Source organism: Lepidothrix coronata, unplaced genomic scaffold (genome assembly GCF_001604755.1).
Source record: "Lepidothrix coronata isolate B3197 unplaced genomic scaffold, Lepidothrix_coronata-1.0 Scaffold51, whole genome shotgun sequence".
NCBI classification, from domain to species: Eukaryota; Metazoa; Chordata; class Aves; order Passeriformes; family Pipridae; genus Lepidothrix; species Lepidothrix coronata.
In genome coordinates, this window is record NW_016690231.1 from 4,284,315 (window position 1) to 4,305,400 (window position 21,086).

Below are 21,086 nucleotides of genomic sequence, written 5' to 3' on the forward strand. Positions count from 1 at the left end.
TGCCAGCGGTGGGACCCTCGTGCCAGCAGTGCTCCAGGCACGTGAGTGTGCCCTGGCTGTGAGCAGGGCACCCCATGTATAAACATGAACCCCTGTGAGGAGGGCACCCCACGTGTGACCACGTACCCCCTGAGTGACACACCCCACGTGTGAGCAGTGCACCCCACATGTGAAACACACCTCAGGTATGAGCAGTGTATCCCATATGTGACCATGCACCCCCTGTGAGCAGTGCACCCACGTGTGAGCACTGCACCCCATGTGTGACCATGCACCCCACACGAGAAATGCACCCCATGTATGAACACTGCACCCCATGTATGACCATGCACCCCCTGTGAGCGATCTCACGTGTGATCAGTGCACCCTATGTATGGCAGGCCTCCTCTGTGAGCAGTGCACCCCATGTGTGAGCATGAACCCTTGTGAGCAGTGAACCCCATCTATGAGCAGTGTACCCCGTGAGTGAGTAGTGCACCTCATGCACGAGCAGTGCACCCCACACATGAGCAGTGCACCCCATGCACAAGCAGTGCACCCCATGTGTGAGCAATGCACCCCATGCACAAGCAGTGCACCCCACACATGAGCAGTGCACCCCATGTATGAGCGGTGCACCCCATGTATGAGCAGTGCACCCCACACATGAGCAGTGCACCCCATGTATGAGCAGTGCACCCCACACATGAGCAGTGCACCCCATGTATGAGCAGTGCACCCCACACACAAGCCGTGCAGCTCATGCGGCCGCACTGAACACAACACACTCCCTCTGGGAGTGCAGCCCCTGTCCAAACGTGCCCCACACTGTCACAGTGTTCCCCAAACACCAGAGTACCCCAGGTGGGAGCCGTTGCCCATGTGGAGCTAATGAGATCTCGTTATTGACCCCACCTGTGCTGGGGGGATGCTGGGAGACACCAGAACACTCTAGAACCCTCCTGGAACACATCACAACCCTCCTGGAACACACCACAACCCTCCCTCATCACCTACTGCTGCAGGAATCTCCTGCTCTGCATGTTCTGGGCTCTGGTTATGCTTCCAAAGGTAAGGGAAAACTTAACCAAAAACCTCGCGTGGAACCCTCAAAATAGATATTGTTGGTGGAAATGATTTTTGCCCTTGTTCTCCTTTTGCTTTGTAGTCACTTTTGGCCTCCTCAGTGGTGCTTTTTGTGCCATGCTGTGCTAATGGGAGAGCTTTGCCTCGCCCAGCTCGCCCTGGCACAGGCTTTGTGGCTGTGTGGTGCTTTTGGAGGAATAAACAGGAGCTGTTTCCCTTCAGACACCTGTGGAGGGCTGCACAGTTACAGTGGTGGTTGTTTGGGGTGTGGGGAAGAAGTAACACTGTTTTCCCCTGGCAGCTCAGCTGCACAGCAGGTTGTGTGAAGAAAGCTGCTGCTGTGTCTGGGTTGCTTTTGTTTTTTTCTGAGGGAGTGAAAAAAGGAGTTTAGCACATGTGTCTTTGCCGCTTTAACTATAGCGCTCACTATCCCATGAATGCTATAATATGTATTGATTTGTTTGCTTTCCACTGTGAAGTGTTTAATGTTGCTGCTTGAAAGATGATTTTTTAAAAAGGGTGGTGTTATACTGAGTTGGTTCTGACATCAAAAAATCAAGGGAAAATGAGCAGAGGAGAGAGCAAGGATATCACAATGATTAATTGCTGCATTAGCATTCAGGCACTGAGTGTATTTTGCTTTACGGATGCTTGTTTCTAAGGGTATGAGTGTGGCTTCTGGGTTGTATTAAAAGATGTGTGTCCTAGGTATTGAAGCTTAATTTCAGAGGGATTGCATTCCTGTAGAATGGAGGAAGGAGGCAGAGGAGAAGGAAAGAGAGAGAAAAAATACCAGCTCCAAATAATGCAGAGTTCTGGACAAGTTTGATCAGCCAGCATTTGTGAAACTGAACTATCACCTAAAAAATACACTCTTGAATTTATTTTGGAAATGCGTGAAAATTGTTTCTGCCATGTCTCTCACGTGAAAAAAAGTCAGCACTATGCAGTCCCCTGAGCTTTTGGTGGGGTTTGGGGTGCTCTGCTAGATCTGTGTTTGCTTACTTCATCCATGTTGAGGTTGGTTATTCGGTGAATTTCTTGGTGATGATGTAGAGTTTGGAGAATTGTTCAGGAATCTTTAACTTAGTGATATATCTTCTCTTATGGTTGTTTTTTAAAAGTACCGTTATTAATTGCTCAGTATGACTTCAAATGCAGATACAGTCTCTGTTTTGGCTTGGTAGCTAAACCTATGTCTGATTTTATGTGTCCCACTGTTACCACTCACGTGCTTAAAAGTAGCCACATGCTACTTTTTTGTAAAAACCACATGCTTTTACATTTTTAAAATATATGTATATATAAGACCACAAAAATCCACAAGTGTTCCCCTGTGTTTTGATGCTGTTGCGACAGCACAGAAGCAACCAGGAGCTAGACCATGCAGCTGACCAAAAGCCTTGGGAAGGGCTGACCACAAACACATACCCGTGGCTTGGCTGTGTGCCAGCAAATCCCAAATCATTCGTGGTTTCATTCCTGGGCCATCCAAGTGTGTGTTTAACAATCCTTTCAGGAGCTTTGTGCCAAAGAACTTTGCATGAGTGAGACATGCACGGCCTTCAGTGGATTTGCAGCCCTCAAGTAAAGGATGCATGAGGGAATTCTGAGGTTCATTGCAGTTAAAGCCAGAAATGACCACTGGGTTGAGCACCCCTGGTTTGAGCCTCTGGCAATGCCCATTTTCAGATTAGGTGTGGATTTTGTCAACACCATTGGTGAATTCACTGTTGCAGCTGAGAACAGCCAATGCTGAGCAGAGTGCCAGAGCCACAGAGCTCCAGGTCTGTTTGTCACAAGGCAACTTGTTTTTTATACTTTCTCATCTTGTGGAACCAGCCATGCATGATTGTAATGAGTGATGGCCTGATTAAATCAAAAGCAGACATGGAAGAAACACTATTAATCTGTAAGCATATGTGATGCTAACAGCCATCAAAACATAATGTTGCAATTATCCTAGGTAGGCAAGAATAATTCTCTCTAATTAAATTCTGAGGATATATATTTGGATGCATGTTCTGGATCTTCTGTCATTTCTGTGCTGCTAGAAAGAAAGGTACCAGAATAATTCCTAGTTATCCTGACCGCATGCCTTTTGATTGCAAATTCATTTTAGCACAGCCCGCCTGGGGACAGGCTTTGTAAATACAATGTGCTATCAAAACAGATCATGTGTTCTCAAACATGTCAGTGGCATCAGTATCTTTTCTTTTCTCTTTTTTGTTTTTTTTCCCCTCCTTCTGTGGCAAAATAAGATGTAATTTCATATCAGATTATACAGCTTCACAATAATATTTTTAGAAACATCAAAATAATAGTAAAGAATGTGTAATATACTGTAGCAAGTTGATTTAGATAAAACAGCCTCGCTGTGTACATCAGCTGCAGCTCAAAGACTCCTTCTGGCAATTCTTGGAAAGTGGAGAGAGAAATGCAGTTTTGTACTATTCCTTTCTGGGAGTTTTTTGTATTTTTTTTTTCCACTTCAAATCCCTTCTAGAAAATCTGCTGACTGCTTGTCATTCTTATTTTGATTAACAAATGCAGCGACCCTCCATGAATCCCCCTCCACACCCCAAAAGCCATTCTGGGCAGAAGTGTCATCTGTTGCACCTTGTGGCCATATCCCGGGGTCACCAAGGATGGACTTAGGGCTGGTGTTGCAAAGGGCAGCACCCTGAGGAGCTTCTTTTACAGTTTTGGTTGCTCATTGTTTTGTTCCTTTTCGTTGGTGGCTGAAATCCACCCCGATGCAAAATGCCAACACAAACCCCTTAATCCCTCTTGGTCTGATCTTCTTCAGGTGCAAATAAAGTTCTAACAAGAATTAGGAGATACTTGTCCTCAAAGGTTTCTTGTGTCATTGAGGCCCAGGCACACACACAATATTTTTTGAAATATTTCCCCAGTCACATGTCCCTTTCAGTGTCCAGGTACTCTAATTTGCTGCTGGGGGTGGTTTGGAGTTTGGATGAAAAACTTGAAATTGCATTAGCCTTTATCACTTTTGAAAATCAAAAACAAAACAAAAATAGTGGCTAATGAGGATATTTGATGATTTGTGGTGACTTTGATATAATAATTGACTTCTAATATGTGGTTTCAAAGCAGTTGGATGAGATTCACCCTTGTGACTTCTGTATCTATTCTATTCTTATCTTGAATGTCTATTATAAAGAGACCTCTCCATGTCTTTGTACTAAAATTCCTTTTATCATTTGAAGATTCTTGAAAAGTATAATAGGAAAAAGAAATTACCAGGAACACACCTGATTAATTCACAAATTAATTGAGGCTAATTTAGATGACATTAGAGCATGATGACTTTCATTAATAAATAAAACTATTATCAAAAGGAACGAGCATTTTTTTCCTAACTTTGAGTATACCCGTTCAGTTCCCATAATTTAAATAATCCAACAGTTTCTCACTTCCCAGTGATCACCACGGGTGCAATTCATTGTGGTGGAATAGACCTGCTGCAGCTCAGATATTCAAAATAGTAGGAGGTGTCTGGTGCATAAAGCTTTGTCCTAAATCCCTGCATGAGGGGGAATATTTTTAATTGTTGACATTACAGCTGCAGCTTTTGCCCCAGACACATATTCTGAAGAATATTCAGGCAAATATTGCTCCTGATGGCTTAGAAGTGTAGTTGTGCTGCAGAGCTATTATTGGAAGGAAGGCAGAATCACTGTGGTGAGTCACTGATGGATCAGCCTGGGACACTCTGTAATTCCTCATTTGCTGTAAAATCAACAGTGTTTTCCATCTGCCACCGTTGCCATTTGTGTGATGGTCGTTCCTAGAGCTTCTCTTGAGCTTGGCTGGACAGATGTATTTGGTGCTGTGCAAAGTGCAGGGGGGGGAAAAACCCCTTCTAAGTAAGTTGTGGTCTTAGAGGTGAAAGTGTGGAAAGGGACAGGTGAAAGTCTTCTCTGAGAGTTGCATAAATCATTGTTAGAACTGGGACCTGAACCTGCCCGGGTGTGGAACCTCAACATGTAAGTCCAGGTGAGGAGAGGTCCTCCTAACTTCCATAAAAGTGGGATAGGACTCAAGCATGTCAAAGGCAGGGCAGCAATGTTACTGGGAAATGATACACAAGGATACTTTGCCTGGATTTTTTTAGTTCTTTTACCTTTCTTGGAGATGGACGTTTCTTGACTGCCATTCCTTCAAGCCTTGTGTGTAGTAACATTAATTACTAAAGGATTTGCAGGTGGTGATTTTGAGTGTTGTGTCCCATAGAAGAAGCAGTTCAAGACATTACCAAGCATCCATTGCCTTGCCAATCAATCTGCAAACCCCAATAATTGATATGCTGAAATATATATATATATATATATATAATTTTCTGAGTGGCTCTGTTCACCCTAGTGTGCAGTAATAGTAATGGGAGAGGGTTTTACAGCCCTCCTCTCCCCCTCCACCCAGGCTGTATCTGACAACAGCCTCTGGCCCCCCACTGTTATCATTATTTAGATGATAATGGTTCAGAGAGGAGCCAGCTGGAGGAGGGGTTATTTTTAGTTATTCTAAATACTTCAGAGTCTTACATAACTGGATTTGAGCAATAGTTGATGCCAGACAATCTCACATAATCAGTTACAGCACTCCATCAGCTCTCTCCTTACATTCACAGAACAGTTTGTGCCCCAGAGAGGGGGTTAGGCAGCAAACATCACATCTAGAGCTGCAAAAACTGCAGGAGAAAAGCAATGGGTTGAAAACTCCTGAATAGTGAGAGCATACACTGGAAAATCAAGCCCTTTGGATAATTTCCAAAGGGGAAGAACTGCACTGGTAAATATGCTCAGGTTGAAGTTGTAAGGTTCAGTATTGAATGTTTTTTAACAAGCATCTGCTGGATCTGTTGATACCTTCATCTGTGGTGCTTGATCAAAGCTGTTCTGGTAGAGTTCCAGGCTTTGTGTTAGGAACAGGAGGAATGCTTTTCCCCTACAGGCATGAACACCAGGAAACTCCCTCACAGTCCTGGTGTCTGGTTGTGCTCAGCATGACTTTCATTTGTGCAGTGGCTTATTTATGGCACTTTGATTAGCTGATGGTCTTTGTAAACGTTCCCGTGTTTAAACAAATAAATAAATTGTGCTCTTTCCATGAGGGACATGTGAGATCCAGCCTGAGGACTGCTGGTGTATTCTTACATTGCTCAGTTATGCTCACTGTTGACAGAAGTTCGCTGCTGTTTGTCCCTCTCTATCCAGTTGTGTGGTATCACCTACTCAAACATTTGGGGGTCTCTGGAGGAATTGTAGAAATGGCCAGGAAAGATAAAAGTAGAAGGTCAAACAACAAACTGCACTGTGCAATTAGCCTGGCTGCTGTTCCTGAGTCACAAATGGAGGCTATTTTCCAAAAAAGGGATCAATATACAGTTTGCTATTGTTACACATGAAGGAAAAATAAATAGTGTCTTGAGCTTCTTTTCATGAGGAATTCCTTATCACTCCTGAGCAGCTTGGGATAGCACAGAAGGCAAACAAGCCTTCAAAGGTTCCCCTTGCAGGGAGCGTGGCTGGAACATTCAAATGACATTGATTCAGTTCCAAGTTCAGCTGATGTTGACTTTTAAACCTCAGCAACACAGAAGGTGTTGAGCTATGGGAAAAGCAGTGCTCCAATCCGAATGCCAAGGAAAGTTTGGCATGACTGAGACCAGTCTCACATCTGTGCAGGTGAGTATCCAACCCCTGCATGCTGCATTCTTAGCATGAGTAGTGAGGCTGATGTGCAGACAAGCCAGATTTCAACTTATTTAAATATATTGCCATCTGTTGCCTCCTAGAGGAACCAGGACACTCAGGTCCTGCTTGGGCTTTGCACTGTCTTAGGGGTCTCTATCTGTACTATGGAAAATGCTGCTTGTTTTCCTGATGGTCTTCAGGTGAAACAGCAGGTGCTGATGAAATATGGAGCAGTTTAACATATCAGAAGTAACCCAGGGACAGTTCTGTTCTAATCCTCCACCACCCTGGAAAGCTGCCTTAGGATCGATTCCTGTCCCTGAACACCCACGGCTCATGGGCTTTTGTGACGTGGTGATGGTGATAGCTATCCTTGAGAATCCATGGAACATCAGAGCATGTAGGGGACTGCTTGACATTCTCCTACAAATGGATTTAGTGCATGAAAGAAGTACACAAACAGAAAAGAAGTGTGGGGGGAAAAATATAATTCAAGGTCTATTCTAAGATGAGAGGCATCTGATTTTCTGGCTTTAAAAAAACCTGTTTGCCTTGTTTTTGTAAGAAAAGGCCATTTCTCTCTTTGTAGTGTCTATTTTTAAACAGTTGAATTAAAATTAATTATCTCATGTCTGATAGCCGTTTTTGCACAGAGACCTGTCTGAAAGAGTCATTGATTTCCCTGCTCGCAGCGTGGTCACTGCCTGCACAAGAGTGCTTCATCTTTTAATCTCCACTATGAAAGGAACAACAGAGGTCACTGTGGACTTATATTGTTCAAAGTGATTACAGCAGAGCTGAGAGAGCTTGCAACAAGGCCTGCCTGCTCTTCATTTAAATATATATATATTTATTTCTCTCTGCTCCCCCACCACCTGGGACCCACACGTACGTGAGTCCAGGGAGAGCTAATTAAAATGGCTTGTTCCTTTTAAATAAGTCTGCAAGCAGCTTGGTACAAAGCCAGAGCAGGTATCATTTTAATATACCTGCTTTAAAAAGGAGGATATTGTCCTTTCCTTTCTCTCGAGCAAAATGTCTCCTGGTTTTGTTCCTCCTTACCCCTACCTTTAATTACTATTTATTAGAAACATTGAGCTGCCCTGGAGACTTAAAAACCAAGCAAAGTGGACAATCTGTTGGAAAACCTGCTATAGCAAATGCCATGCCTTTTCCACCTCTGCTATCTTACCATAGACCCCATGATAAGAAACAGTTCAGGTCTGAAAGAACTTCCAATAACAGCAGGAGATACAGGCATAAAGAAAAATAATTATACTGTAAATTATTTTCACACCATTTACCCATTCAAATCTGTTTGGAAAGCAAATACTGTCCTTCTTGGACTTTCACATTCATTTGTGCTTTCAAAGATCCTGAAGCAAATGGACTAAGTGAAAGAAATTAAATATGTTTTCCCTCTAATGGAAAATACATAATGAGAGGCAGCATTTTCATGTCTGCTTGTAACCACAAGGATTGTTGCATTCCAGTATATTCCAGGGCTGGCAGTCAAATAATCAACAGCACACTGGATCTTTCAGGTGAAGATGAATACACAGCTTTATCATTAGAATGACAGTCATCCCATCATTACCATCCCTCACGCTGGTAACTTCTATAGAATATTTACTTTTTTGAGTCTCTCTTTCGGTAGCTTTTACTGCAACCAAGACAACCCCCCTCCAACCTTTTTATATGAATATATTTTCAATTTCTGATCATCCACGCACAGGGGGCCACTCGGTCTGACAGCTGCAAACACAACCAAACGTTGTGCTGCACGTGGACGTTTCAGGCAAATGTTTAAATTGGCATTTGCAAAAGTTGGCTATCTGCCAGCAACAGTGAAAAACAAATATCCCTTATCAGATCATATTACACGTTCCATAAATGCCAAAGTCATCCCTTTCTGCTGCTCCAGTGAGGCAAAGAACTGGGATGAATCTGAGACCAAGGAGCTTATTCTGGTTCTTCACATACTATAAAATACTGCTGTCTTTTCCCCACAATTGCAGTGCTCACCCATGGACTTGATGCTTCCATTACAAGAGAGCCATAAAAAAACCCTTGTAACTGTCCATTGTGGTGGTGTATTCCCTCTCCATTCAATTATATGGGAAATTGTAGCCAGACCTAATATTAAAAATGCCTTCACACATTAACTTAATACATTGCAGCTTCACTAATAGAATGCATTGGAAGCTAATTCTAACTTTTAGAATAGTAAATTCTATTAAATCTAAATATGACATCTTTTGTATGATGCCTATTATGTATAAATTACAGGGCAATACTCTATTTGACTTCAGCTATTTCTTCCCTCTCTTGTTTGCATTATGCTTCCTGATGTGTTTTACAACAGTTTATTTTGCAGTTTATTTCTGCAGTAAATAGAAGAACCACTTTGACATGGGACAGCCCTTAATGCTTCTGTGTGAGCTGTCATTCCTCTGGGGATCGTGTTGACTTCTCCAAAACTTCTCAGAACTGGTTAAGAAGGAATTCCAATTCTGTGCAGAGGAGAAGCACAAGGTCTCCTTTTTGACTACTCAGAACAGGGCTTAAATGTTGCAAAAGGAATCCTTTGCCCAGGGTGAACTTCATCCTGACAGTAGGATGAAAACAATGTGCTCTTAACAAGCAAGCTCTTTTTTACTTCTAATTCTGTAATTCAGACCCAGGAAAGTGAGTGAAGTGCAATTGATTGCTCAGTAAAACACTCAATTAGAGCAGATTATCTGAAGTAAAAGAATGGCAAACAAGAATTTATTTTTCTTTGTCATTAGGGAAGCTTGATAACAGAATCACTGCAGAGCCAAAGGGGAAGTCATCAGCAGAGAATTATTTTATTTAAAAATGTGCATTGTGTTCCTTCTCAGGGGCTTGGGTTTTTTTGGAGGGGATGTTGGGTATTTTTGTTGCTCATTTATTTGGAGTTTTTTTTGGCTGTTGATTCTATGGACATGGCTTGGGCCTTCCTTTGCCTGTTGATGTCCCTCACCTTTGCATCTTTACAGTCTTTGCTGGTCATTTGCACCAGCAATGGCAGTAGTCAGTCATTTCTCTTCCATTGACTGCTCAAGCAAAATGCAGATTTATCCCTCCTGAAACAGAGTACAAATAGAAACTCAGCCATTGCTGCTGATCTTAGATATTAAAGTTTGTTGTTTTAAGCAATTTCTTCTGCAAAATAACACTGACAGATTGTTTTTTCTTGCTGTATTTAGTGCTGGAATCAGTTTGTGCTGGTTTGTTGAGACTGCCCTTTGCCAGCATGGCAAGACCAGCAATGGGCCTCTCATCAGAATCCCGTGTCTCCCAGCACTCATTAGTGTTCTGGGATGGTTTCTCCCCCCTCCTTTTTCGTCTGTGAATTAAGCTGTCAAATTATTGAGCCAACAGTTCGTGACCAGTCTAAAAATACTGAGGAAAATAAGTTCTGCGTGGCTTATAAACAGAGTTCTGGGTCACGTGGGATGACAGAGAGCAGCAGACATTAGATTACGGGGGGTTTTCACCGCCACCTCTTTCCTCTGATTATTCAGAGGGGTCGGCTCTTGCTTGAGCTCCTCACCCTCCCAGGCTGCCTTCTGTTGCTCTCCCCACGTGCTGCAGAGCTCTTATTTGTGAAAGACAGGCGGCATCTGTGCGGGTGGGAGCAGAGCTGTGCCCCACAGCCCCTGCTTTGAACTGCAGGGCAGTGCCTGCTGGGGAGGTGGGAGCCTTGGGCTGCTGATGTTGTTCCCAGCAATAAACAAACAGGAAGCAAAGTCCTATTTGCTTGCTCCTGAGAGCCCCCACCATCTGTCATCCTCTATAGATTTTCAGACTTGCTGGTTTGCTAATTAATCATGTTGGGTGCGAGGGGAACGTGCATTTGGTGTTTCTGCAGGGAAACAAGGTAGAAGAGGAAAGTCGCTGCAGCATCCCTGCCCTGATTAGCTTTGTGATAAGGGGCAGCTCATCGGGGGTGGTGAGTTCCTCCTGGCTGCTCTGTCCCCTATCAAGAGAGCAGGTGGTGAGTGGGAAGGCAGGGACAGGCTGTGTATGGAATTTCTGCTCTGCCTGCCCTGAAAACGTGAATTGGTGTTTATGATGGGAAAAATGATCTGTGCCAGATAAAAGGCTGGTGGAGACAACATCTCTAGGCATAACTTTGTGCTGATCTTCCAAAAATTTTGCAGTAGCTCCACAGATACCATGTCTTGGCTGAAAGACATGCTTGAAGGTGTCTGAATAGCTGACACAGTGTCACTGGTAAATGGCATTGCAGTAAATGCAGAGGGAGAAGTTCTGTATTCCCAGTATATGTTGTATATGGTACGATGAGCACACACTGAAGAATGGAAAGCACATATTGCAGAATATAAAACGTCTCTGGCTGCACATAAACTGCACTTCAAGTGTTCTGTGAAACTGGCCTATTTTTATGAATCTCAGATATATTGACAGACAATATATAGGCAAAATGCTATTGCAGCAGTTCTAAAAATCATTTTCATGATGTAAAGTAGCAATATTTTTCACCAGTTATAAAATTATATTGGCTTCCTATAATTCATTTAATGGCAATTATACTAAAAATACTTCCACTTGAAGTAAGTATCTGCAAGAGCTTCACAGAAGTGGGAATGTTAGCCAGATATTTGCTTACACAAGCTACACCTTCACAATGTAATCAAAGAAGCTGTTTTGCTATTAGTTCTGCATGAATTTGTAGCCTCCAAGCCACTGACAAGATGTGGATGAATAATGCCAGTGTCAAGGCACTGTGAAGGCTCAGAAGGAACCTAAAATTCCTTATATTTCAAATTATTCTCCAGAGCTTTCAAAATTGGATTCAATTGAATGAGTTCTTGGAAAGAGGAAGAAATAGCTTGTCTCCATTTGTAACTGGGCCAGGCATAAACTACAAGCTTTACTGCTGCTTCCTACACTGCTCAGGAATTCGAAAATGTATCTGAATGATGAGCAGCTGAAGAGGTTTTGCCAGGACTGGAACTGCGTTATCTCTGCCTTGAATCATTTTTAACGTTTGACTCTGCAGAGATTCAGACGAGGAATCAAAGGGCTGCATTCCTCTGTCTGCTAAAGTGAACCTGCTGTTGAATTGGCTGTTCTGCTATAAATGGACTGTGTTTGGCCAGAAGACATCTCCCCAAGCTTCACATTTCTGTTAGTTGAGGTGCTTATCATTGCTTTTCTGTAACTCCCCTCTCCCAAGTCCCACCAAATCTGGGCTGCCCAGAGCTGAGCAGAAAGGACATACAAGGAACCAGGTGGGAGGGGGAAGAACATGGGAAAAGTTCAGGGTGGGAGGCTCAGCCACACCTCCTTATCAGCTGTTATCAGGTTGTGTCTGCCTGCCCAGGGCTTTGGAGTAGATCAGGAGAAGCAGGAATGAGGTGGCAGCAGCCACCTTCCTCTCTGGAACATGTTGTTTCCCCAGTGTTTGGTTCCATGTGGAGGAGAACTGAGTCAAACCCTCCTGCTGCTGTTTTGGGTGGGCTGTGCTGGTGACAGACACGGTGCTGGGGGCCTGGGGAGTGTTGCAGCTTGGAGCTGCTGGTGTCTCTGGCAGTGCTGTAGGAGGACAATGATAGTGCTGATAGTACCAATGTCTAATGGCAAGACAATAAAGCAAAGTTCCTGGGAAGTTTTGTGCTGTCGCTGCCTTTGCCTGTGTGGTTTGTTACGTGGGCTCTGACAATGATTAAAACATTCTATGCTATGAGAGTCTGTCCCTTTTTGAACTTCATCCTCTCTTGCAGGTCTCTTTTTCGTCCTGGGTTAGAGAAGTAAAAAGTGGTTTTCACTTAGCATGATGAGTCGCTCCATTGTAATATCAAAATCTGGGCATTTATTTGGAATTGGAGCGAAATAATTTATAAAACCCTGTAAGAAACTATCTTGATTCAAATGATAAAAAGATATCATTCTAATTATTGAAATAGAAGGTACCTTTTTTCGAATACTTTGCCAGCCTGTTTAACTAAAGAATGGAAATACAGCTGTGAGTAAGAAAAATGATTTAAAAGAATTCTAATACTATTTAAGGGGCAATTTCATATCACTCTGGATGAACAAGACTGCCTCATTTGTACCTACCACATGAAATTCTTCAAGTATATTGATTTAATTAATTGCACTAAATCACAGAAAAATGTTTCTGACTTCCTAGGAAGCCACAGCTAAAATATCTGACACCAAACTTTCTCACTTCACTCATTCCACTTAACATTAGTTCCCAATTTAGAGCAGCAGAAAAATGTTCTTTGCAGTTTAAGGAGAGAGGGGGGGAAAAAAGCTTCCTAAAATAAGCTAAGTTAAAATGAATAACTTGTGGTAATCTTTGATTCTTTTTTCTTAGAGGTCTCTCACTGTGTGTCAGAGGGGCTTTCTGCAGTGCAATGCAGCCCTCTGGAGAGCTCTCCAGGCAGCTGAATCCATCAGCCATGTCCTGTTAGCCCTGGTTGTGCTCCCTTCGTGTCTCATTTGGAGCCAGCACTGGGCATCCCCACATGGTCTCTGCAGACTCTTGGCCAGGTGCTGACAGGCACAAGCATTGTCAGCTTGTGTGTGTGCTGGAGCAGATCCATGGGGAGCTTGTGTGTGTGGGTCTGAAGGTGTTCACAGAAAACTCCAGCCCAGTTCTGTGTCACCTTCTAAATATGTTTTGTGGAGGACAGAGCTGTGGAACAATTCATGTTAGAAGATGGTGCTTCAACCCTTCCACTCTCACAGGTCTCCTAGAACTAAACAGATGTGCTAGAACTGCTCCTTCATTCCCTTTCTGTGGTTGAATCTATGCCCATTTTCCCAGGAATGATGCAGCCGGTTTTTGGCAGCTGCGGTGGCAATACTCATAGTTACATTTTGTGTTAATGATGCTGGGTAGCACTGTGATAGACCAATAAATGAGTCCTTCAAAAGACAAAAGGACACTTTCCAGCTCATCTTTTTTCTCTTTGCTGTGATTCCCTATCACATAACATAATAAATTATTACTATGTGTGGTCTTCTCTGGAAAATATATGGGGAACCACAGAATCATTTAAGTTGGAAAAAACTCTTAAAATCATCGAGTCCAACTGTAAAACTAACACTGCCAAGTCCTTCATTTACTTTAAAATCCCTAATAATAAGCTTAGTCATAAATATCAGTTGCAAATTTTAGAATAAATGCTTTGCATGCCCTTTAATCTGACAGATTGTGTGAGCGCTCAGAGGAAATCCCAGTTTACCAAATAACAGAAATAGAGGGATAGAGGGCAGGGCCTGGCATTCTGTGGGAAGATCCCTGCATTGGGTCTGCATCACAAATGATCTGTGTGGCTCATGTGACCTCGGAATATGTTACCACAAGGGAAACTCAGGCAGCACAGAGCTAACATTTGCTGTTCTCTGGTTCGAAAGCATAAGGGCCATGTTGGAGGTGCAGGTCTGTCCTGCCTCTGCTGGCTGCCTAAACCATCAGTCCAGTTCCTGACTTCACTGAGGTTGACCACCAAATGTGAAAACAGGGAAAGATTTTGCAAGTTTGCTGCTACAGCAGTTATCAAGGACAAAGAGTTGAGGTCTGAATTTCTGATTGTGCAGAATAAAAAGGACCTAACTTGGTTTGGAGGGTGACTTGGAAACTTATTTTATCCTAAATACAATAAGTTAAGTAATTTGGGCTCCTTGTCCAGAGTGTTTGTCAAACTGTGTTTAGACTTGATTTCTACAGTGTTCCTTTTGTTGGTAGGCATGTCTTCATGTCTAACCTTGTGATGTCACCCAAACTTTGACTTGATTGAAACTTCCGAATTCATGCACAGTGATTTCTAAAGATGCTGCTCTATGCATCATAAACACATGTGGTTTATATTGTAAAAACATCTTTTTTTTTTTTCTTGGGGACTAACTTTCACTGTAGAATAAATTCTCTTCCAGCCACTAGTACTACTGGGTTGCACTGATAGTGGGATTCTTTTATTGTGGGGTTGTTGAAATTATTTTATAGATTACCTATCATTGCTTCCAACAGTAGATAGCTTTAGCTAATGTAGTGGAACTAGAATTTTTCCCCTCGATGTCTGCACTTTCTGGCCTTTTGTTCCCTGTGTAATAGATGGAATGTAATAGAGAATCGTGCATCGGCCCTCCGAATGTTGCAGTCAGCTATGGCTTCAAACATGTGGTTCAAGGAATAAACAAGTGTCAGCTAATTTAATATCTGCCAATTTGCACTGAATTCTATGGGGTAGTTTCTTAGGGATGATATGATATCTCCAGTTAAAGTCTCTCATTGGATGGTGTATGGGAGTACATGGCTGTTAACAACAGCGAATAAAGGCTCTTGCCCTGCCAGACAAGCTGTGTTATCCAGCTGAATTAGAGTCAGTTCAGCTCTATCCAGCCTCACTGGCTTACTTGTGTCCTTCCAAATGCAGCATATGTGCTGAAGTTTGCTGCTAAGGATGAAGGGTAATGCTGGGAGAGATTCTGTAGGGCAGGAGGGGAAAGACCCATTAGGAGTTAATGTAGGTGAGGAATGAGGTGGTTAGAGCTGCACACCAGTGCCAATAGCAAAGCCACACAGCATCTACTCTGTGATGAGGAAGTCTGGATTTAAATTAAGGAACAGTGGTGTTCAATATGATGTGTTTATTGAAACAAAACTTCTAGCATAATTATGTATGATGTTGATAAAGAGCAGCTCTTGCCAACCAGCAGCTTTGGTGTGATGGGACAGAGGCAGCTGAGCTGGAGGGGTGCTCAGTGTCAGGTGGGCTGTGTCTGCTTTGGCTCTGCAGGACTCTGTGCCTTTCGAATGCTTCCAGTGCCACAGACTTTTAGGAATCCTGCACCTGGAACAAGGACCAGGAGAGGCTGCCTGGGAATCAGCTTTTATCCAGCTGTCTAATGTTGTCGGTGCAATAACTTTTTCTCATGAAAGTTTATGTTATTTGGCAGATCTCCACGGGAAGTGGAAACTGTATGGCATGAGAGCTACAAAATAGATGAATATACAGAGGGAGACAAAAGAGATGAGAACTGCTTTTAATCTTCTCATGCCACAGTAAATTACCAACTGACCCAAATGCTGTTTTGATCTGCTTTAGTCTCTTGCAATGCTCTATGAGATGGATGAGCTTTTTGGTTGCAAACTCTTCATTAACACAGCAGAGACACAAATACCACTGCTGTTGGAAAGGCAAAGGGCTGGAACCTGAATAGACCAAACCTCTTAAATCTGGGGTTTAAAGAGAGCTAAGATCTTACAGGAGAAATTGTTTTCCATCTCTTTCACCCAATTCTCAGAATTATGTCTCTTGGATTTGTAAATTTTGGAATTTTGTTGTTGGAAAAAAATCATTGTACGTATGTCAGCACATTCTATAAGCTCTAGCATGCCAGAAAACAGCAAGTGTGGTACATATACAGGAGGGATGAAGGAAACTGGGAGACCTCAGCCATGGTTGCATGTGGAGGAAGTGGGGTTGCTCTTGACAACAGCAGGCTGTTGGGTTTTTAGTTGGCTCTCCCCTTAGTTACTTGCCTAAAATGTTCACATACCTCATTTCAGAGCATGTTACAAGTTTCTCACCTTGTCTGTTGTAGCTTCTGAGATATTTCAAGACTGCCCTACTTGCAGCAAATGGTGTGGGAACTGTTTCCCAGGGAGAAGTTAAACACTATTTTTTTTCTAAGGCAAAAAGCGTCTCCTTCCAGTGCAGAGCACTCGCTGGATGGGACTGCTCTCAGCCTCTGCAGCTGTGCCTGGAACTCATCCCCTGCCCAGCACCTTGGGTTTGATGAACCATCCAGGGCTGCAGACATGCAGTGACTGTACATGGACTACTCAGGCAGGTTGTTGTTACCTCCTAAAGCCAGAACACTTGATAGATGTAAAGTGCTGGAAGGAGAATACCTGGGGCTGGCCCAGAGTTGTTTCATTGTTGGGTGCAGAGTGTGTGTTCAGCAGTGCAAGGACAAAAACAATAACCTTCAGAGGCAAACTGTCAGATTTTTGGGTCCTCCCATTCTGCATCACCATCAGAACAGCATTGAAAACACAACTGGCAAATAAGTGTGGTTTCCCAAATACCCAGTTATGCTGGCTCATCCCACTGATCTTTTTCTGTAAGGACAAGATTTACCTGATCAGAGAGAAACAAGTGACTTGATCCACTCTAGAATTAAACTGCTTAAAAGATACAGAAATGTTTTCCATAGTTTCTTTATACTCCTGTGGCTTATTAGATGAGATGTCAGATGGTTTTCATGGTGCACCACTGTACACAGCAATGAACTTTCAATATTTAACATTGCCTGCAATAAAGGCAGGTTTGGTTCCTGTCCTTTTCTGAATGTCCTGCTGACTTTGATGTGATTATGTACTCTGTGCTTTTCAGTGCTCAGATATAATTTGTTCCATTAATCTGTCACAAATTTCAACTGATTAGTGTGTATGTGGATTCTAGAGCACCTGTGAAAGCCAGGAAGAGATTTACAGTGTAAACTACATTCTTGTAATTCTCAGCTCCGTGGTAGTCCTGTCAACATTGCATGATTATGGCTTGCAAGATTGGAATGACATAGATCAGAGAGATCAGTCACATTGCTATAACAAACCAAATGAAATGAGAGTGTTTTATACAAATAATAATTTTGTTAGGGTTCTCATTAAAAAAAAATATGTTACCTGCAACATCTCTGTCCTTCGTCCTACACAAAGTACCTCATCCTTTAAAAAATATAAAAAAAAAATTTTAAAATAATTTTTTTTTCAGTGGAGCTTTGGTTCCATACAGATAACATGTATCAAGAAAGCAGAGCTCTGTATGAGTCCAAAGATGAATTGCCCCATGCTGTTTGAGTTTTAAATGTGACATTTTAAAGGTGAAATGCAGCTGGAAATAATGAGTGCATTGTTGTTATTATCAACACTTTTTTAAGAAGCAAAGATATCTAAATTTCTCCAGCAACAAAAAGCCTGATTCTGACCTTATGCAAACTTCACATCAGTGTAATCTCAGTGGGCTTCTGTACATGAGGAATAACTTCAATGGTAGGTAAAGTCCACAGCACTGCATTCTGGATAGCAATTTCCCCTTGTGTAAAATGTGAATGAACCAGAATAACACTGTAATGTCTCTCCAAATTCCCTCTGCTGAAATCGCTATAGCAGACAGAAATATCCTGAGAGAAAATCAAGTCTAATAAAATTGGGCTTGTGTAAATATCGTGCAAGTGTGGAAATAATTAGATTTAAAGCTAAATAATTTTCCTTTTGTGCCTGTTTGGCTATTACTCAGTTTCTTTTTTTATGCCTAGTAATGAATACATTTTGCTGGAAAGGGAAGTGTTATAAAGTGCTCAACCTGCCTGACAATCTACCTGAGCAACCTATTTATCTGGTGACAGGAAGGCATAAGTTTCTATTGTGAATATCCATTAAAGGTAGAAAAAAACACTTCCCAAAGTAGGTGCCTGACCACCGAAATCATCCAGACTAAAGAGTCTGGATAAAGACATAAATACCGAAAGAATTTGACTGTCTTCTTTCTGAATGGAAATGGATGGTCAGCTCAACACATGGCACTCTGAAAGCAAGTCATAAACTAAACCAATTGGCAGAGGTTTTTATCTGCTCCCTTGACTGGCAGTGGGACACAGTTCTCTTTCTGAAGAGCTTTTGGGTAGATCACAGAAAGGTAAATATCACAGTGCCCATTCCAGGGGCTTGGGACTGAATTAATTTATTTGTCTATCGGTTTGCAAAGAAGGTTGTTACACAGATAGGAATTAAACCTATTGTCTTCTCTCTCTGTCCAAAATGCCAACTATGCAAGCATTTTCCAATATATGGGTGGTTTTTAAGTGTATTGTGGGTTTTTTGGGGGATGTTTTTGTGTGGTGTTTTTTTCATTTGTTTCTTTACGTCATAACATTTATTACTCTCCTCAATGCTGGTTGCATCATCACAAGTCCCCAGGCTGGAACTGTGACGTTCTTATCCAGCATCTCTCCTACTTTTTTTTTGCTCTGGCAAATTATCTACTTTTACCAGACAGGCCAAGAGCCATTCTGAAATTCTCACATGCCACACTCAGTCAAGAGGCTGCTATTTTTCTTTTATCTGTCAGAGGAGAGAGGGAGAGCACATGTGGCATTTTCTTGTCCAGGCAAACTTGCAATTACTTCATGTATCTACCTTTAAAAAATCAGTTACTCTCATTCCTCTCATCTCTGAAAGATTAATGTACCTTTGAGCCAGTGATAAACTTAAGGAGCCTCCTCTGAGAGTGGGGATAAGTAAATTCTGTGCCAACCTCGCCTTCTGTGACCTCACTCTTGGCTCTGAGTAACAGAACTTCATTTTCATTGCCAGTATAGCTTCAGGGCTACTTTTCCAGAGCTTCTTACACATTCCCTTCCAGTCTAGTGGATGCTTCTCTGAATTATCGTCCTGTGTAGCAGTAACAGCACAAAAATAGCTTTTCTAAGCCTTGGCACAGTATTGCCATGAAACAAGGGTGGTTGGGTGATGGCAGCTGTTGTGTGATGTTCAGTGTGAGCCACATCTCTGCAGGTGATTTTGGGTTCTTAGCTGGTGGTTAAGTGAACACCAGCAGAACTTTACTGATCACCTTCACAAATGGCATCAGGAGAGCTCTCCTGGGGAGTGTTTGTGAACCGTGATGTGTGTGCGCAAGAAATCTTCCTGTCCCCCTACACTGGCTCTTGAGTGAACTGCCCAGAGTGGGGGTGCTTTGGGGTGCAGTGTGATCTGATGGTTATGTGAGGAAATTGGGCATCTCACAAGGGTTCTCTGCACTTTGACTGTAGGACCCAGTGATTCCACAAAGTGTGTAGCCAAGGACTGAAGGAGCAGTGAGCACAGCTTAGCTTCACTGGCCAGTGAGAGACTAAAGTACCGCTGGAGAGAGGGTAGGATAACCTGCTGCTATTGGAGCAAATAATGAGCAGGGAAAAAACTGTATTTCATAGGAGTTTGTAAGTCACAGTGGCTGTTCAATCAACTGCACCAAGAGTGACAGCTCTGGGGGACCCTTGGTGGGAGGGCAGCCAGAATCCTGATGTTCTCTTTCTCCTGGAGAGCCTGAACTAGCCCAGGTTTCATGTTGTCCAAGCATTTATCTTTATCCTGTACCACGTGATGTTGGGTCTTTAAAAGAAAAAAAAAACAACAAAACAAACAAACAAGGAAACCAAAAACCCTCTCTTTTTGTCTCTCTGACATTAAAAATCCTAATGCAAATGGAGTAGTCAGAGGCTGCCCGGGGTGCTGCTGCCTGCCCCAACAGCAGGTACACTTCAAAAGGTCCTCTAAAACCAGCACACTCAGATATATGAGTCCTCTGAGAAACCAGCTGCTGTTGTACCACTCTGAGCTTGCTCTCACAGGCAGGGAATGCCAGCAGGCAGCAGTTTTGTCCTTGGGGCTAATTCCCCCCGTTGCTTTCTGTAGGATTGCAGACACTGTGCCCTTCAGTGCAGAGCCGTGTCACTGCCTGCACCTCTCCCTGCAGACCTTCCTTCCTTCACATCCTTAGACAAAGGCAACCACAGCAATGTTGCAGCTGTGTGGGGTATCCTGGAGTAAAACAGGGAATGCTTTAATTATTCAGGTGGAATCAGGGCATCTTCTGAAAGGTTTGTTGAAAAATTAATTGCAGCATAATTTGACTCTGGATTCCCAACTTAATATAAATATCAATTCTGTAGAGTGGTATGTAGTTTTGAGTGAGAGACAGGTGTTTAACAGGGGAAAATGGGAAACTTTTGATGCTCTGAGGAATTAGTCTATCAGGAATCAATCTCAGTCTGGCTCTGCCCTCTCTGAGGTTGCTTCAGCCCCTCTTGCTGCCTACGGCTAAACCACTCTCGGGGTGCTCCAGTCAGCTCACAACACTTGTACTTCATCTCACTGTCACTACCTGAAATATTTAAACTCTGGAATGCTGTTTAGCTCCTGTTTTGTGACTAAATCCAAGGATTCCACTGGAAAAAAGAGCACTCAGATAGGAATCTGAGTGTTTGGTTTCAAAGCTCAGTGATAGTGTTTGAGGGTTTCCTTGCTGCAATGCAGTTACCACCGTGTAACACAGATGTTTAATTCAAGAATTGATATCTACCAACAGCTATTAGATAAGATACTCTATTGAATAAGACAACATTACTCAAAAATATTGAAAAATATTACCTAATGAAAAAAGACTGGATGCTGCCATGGCCAATCTCAGTTCACTGTAGCAGGAGCTTCCACCATTTTCTCTTGATCCACCTACA

General features: G+C 42.7%; 1 long non-coding RNA gene across 1 annotated transcript in view; it reads left to right on the top strand.

Annotated features, from left to right (window-relative positions):
• The first annotated feature begins 963 nt into the window (after positions 1–963).
• LOC108497708 overlaps positions 964–21,086 on the top strand; it is a 107,884-nt gene continuing 87,761 nt past the window's right edge. The window contains exon 1 of the long non-coding RNA XR_001874938.1: positions 964–1,050. This is a non-coding gene — a long non-coding RNA (uncharacterized LOC108497708). The remainder of the gene's footprint in view (positions 1,051–21,086) is intronic.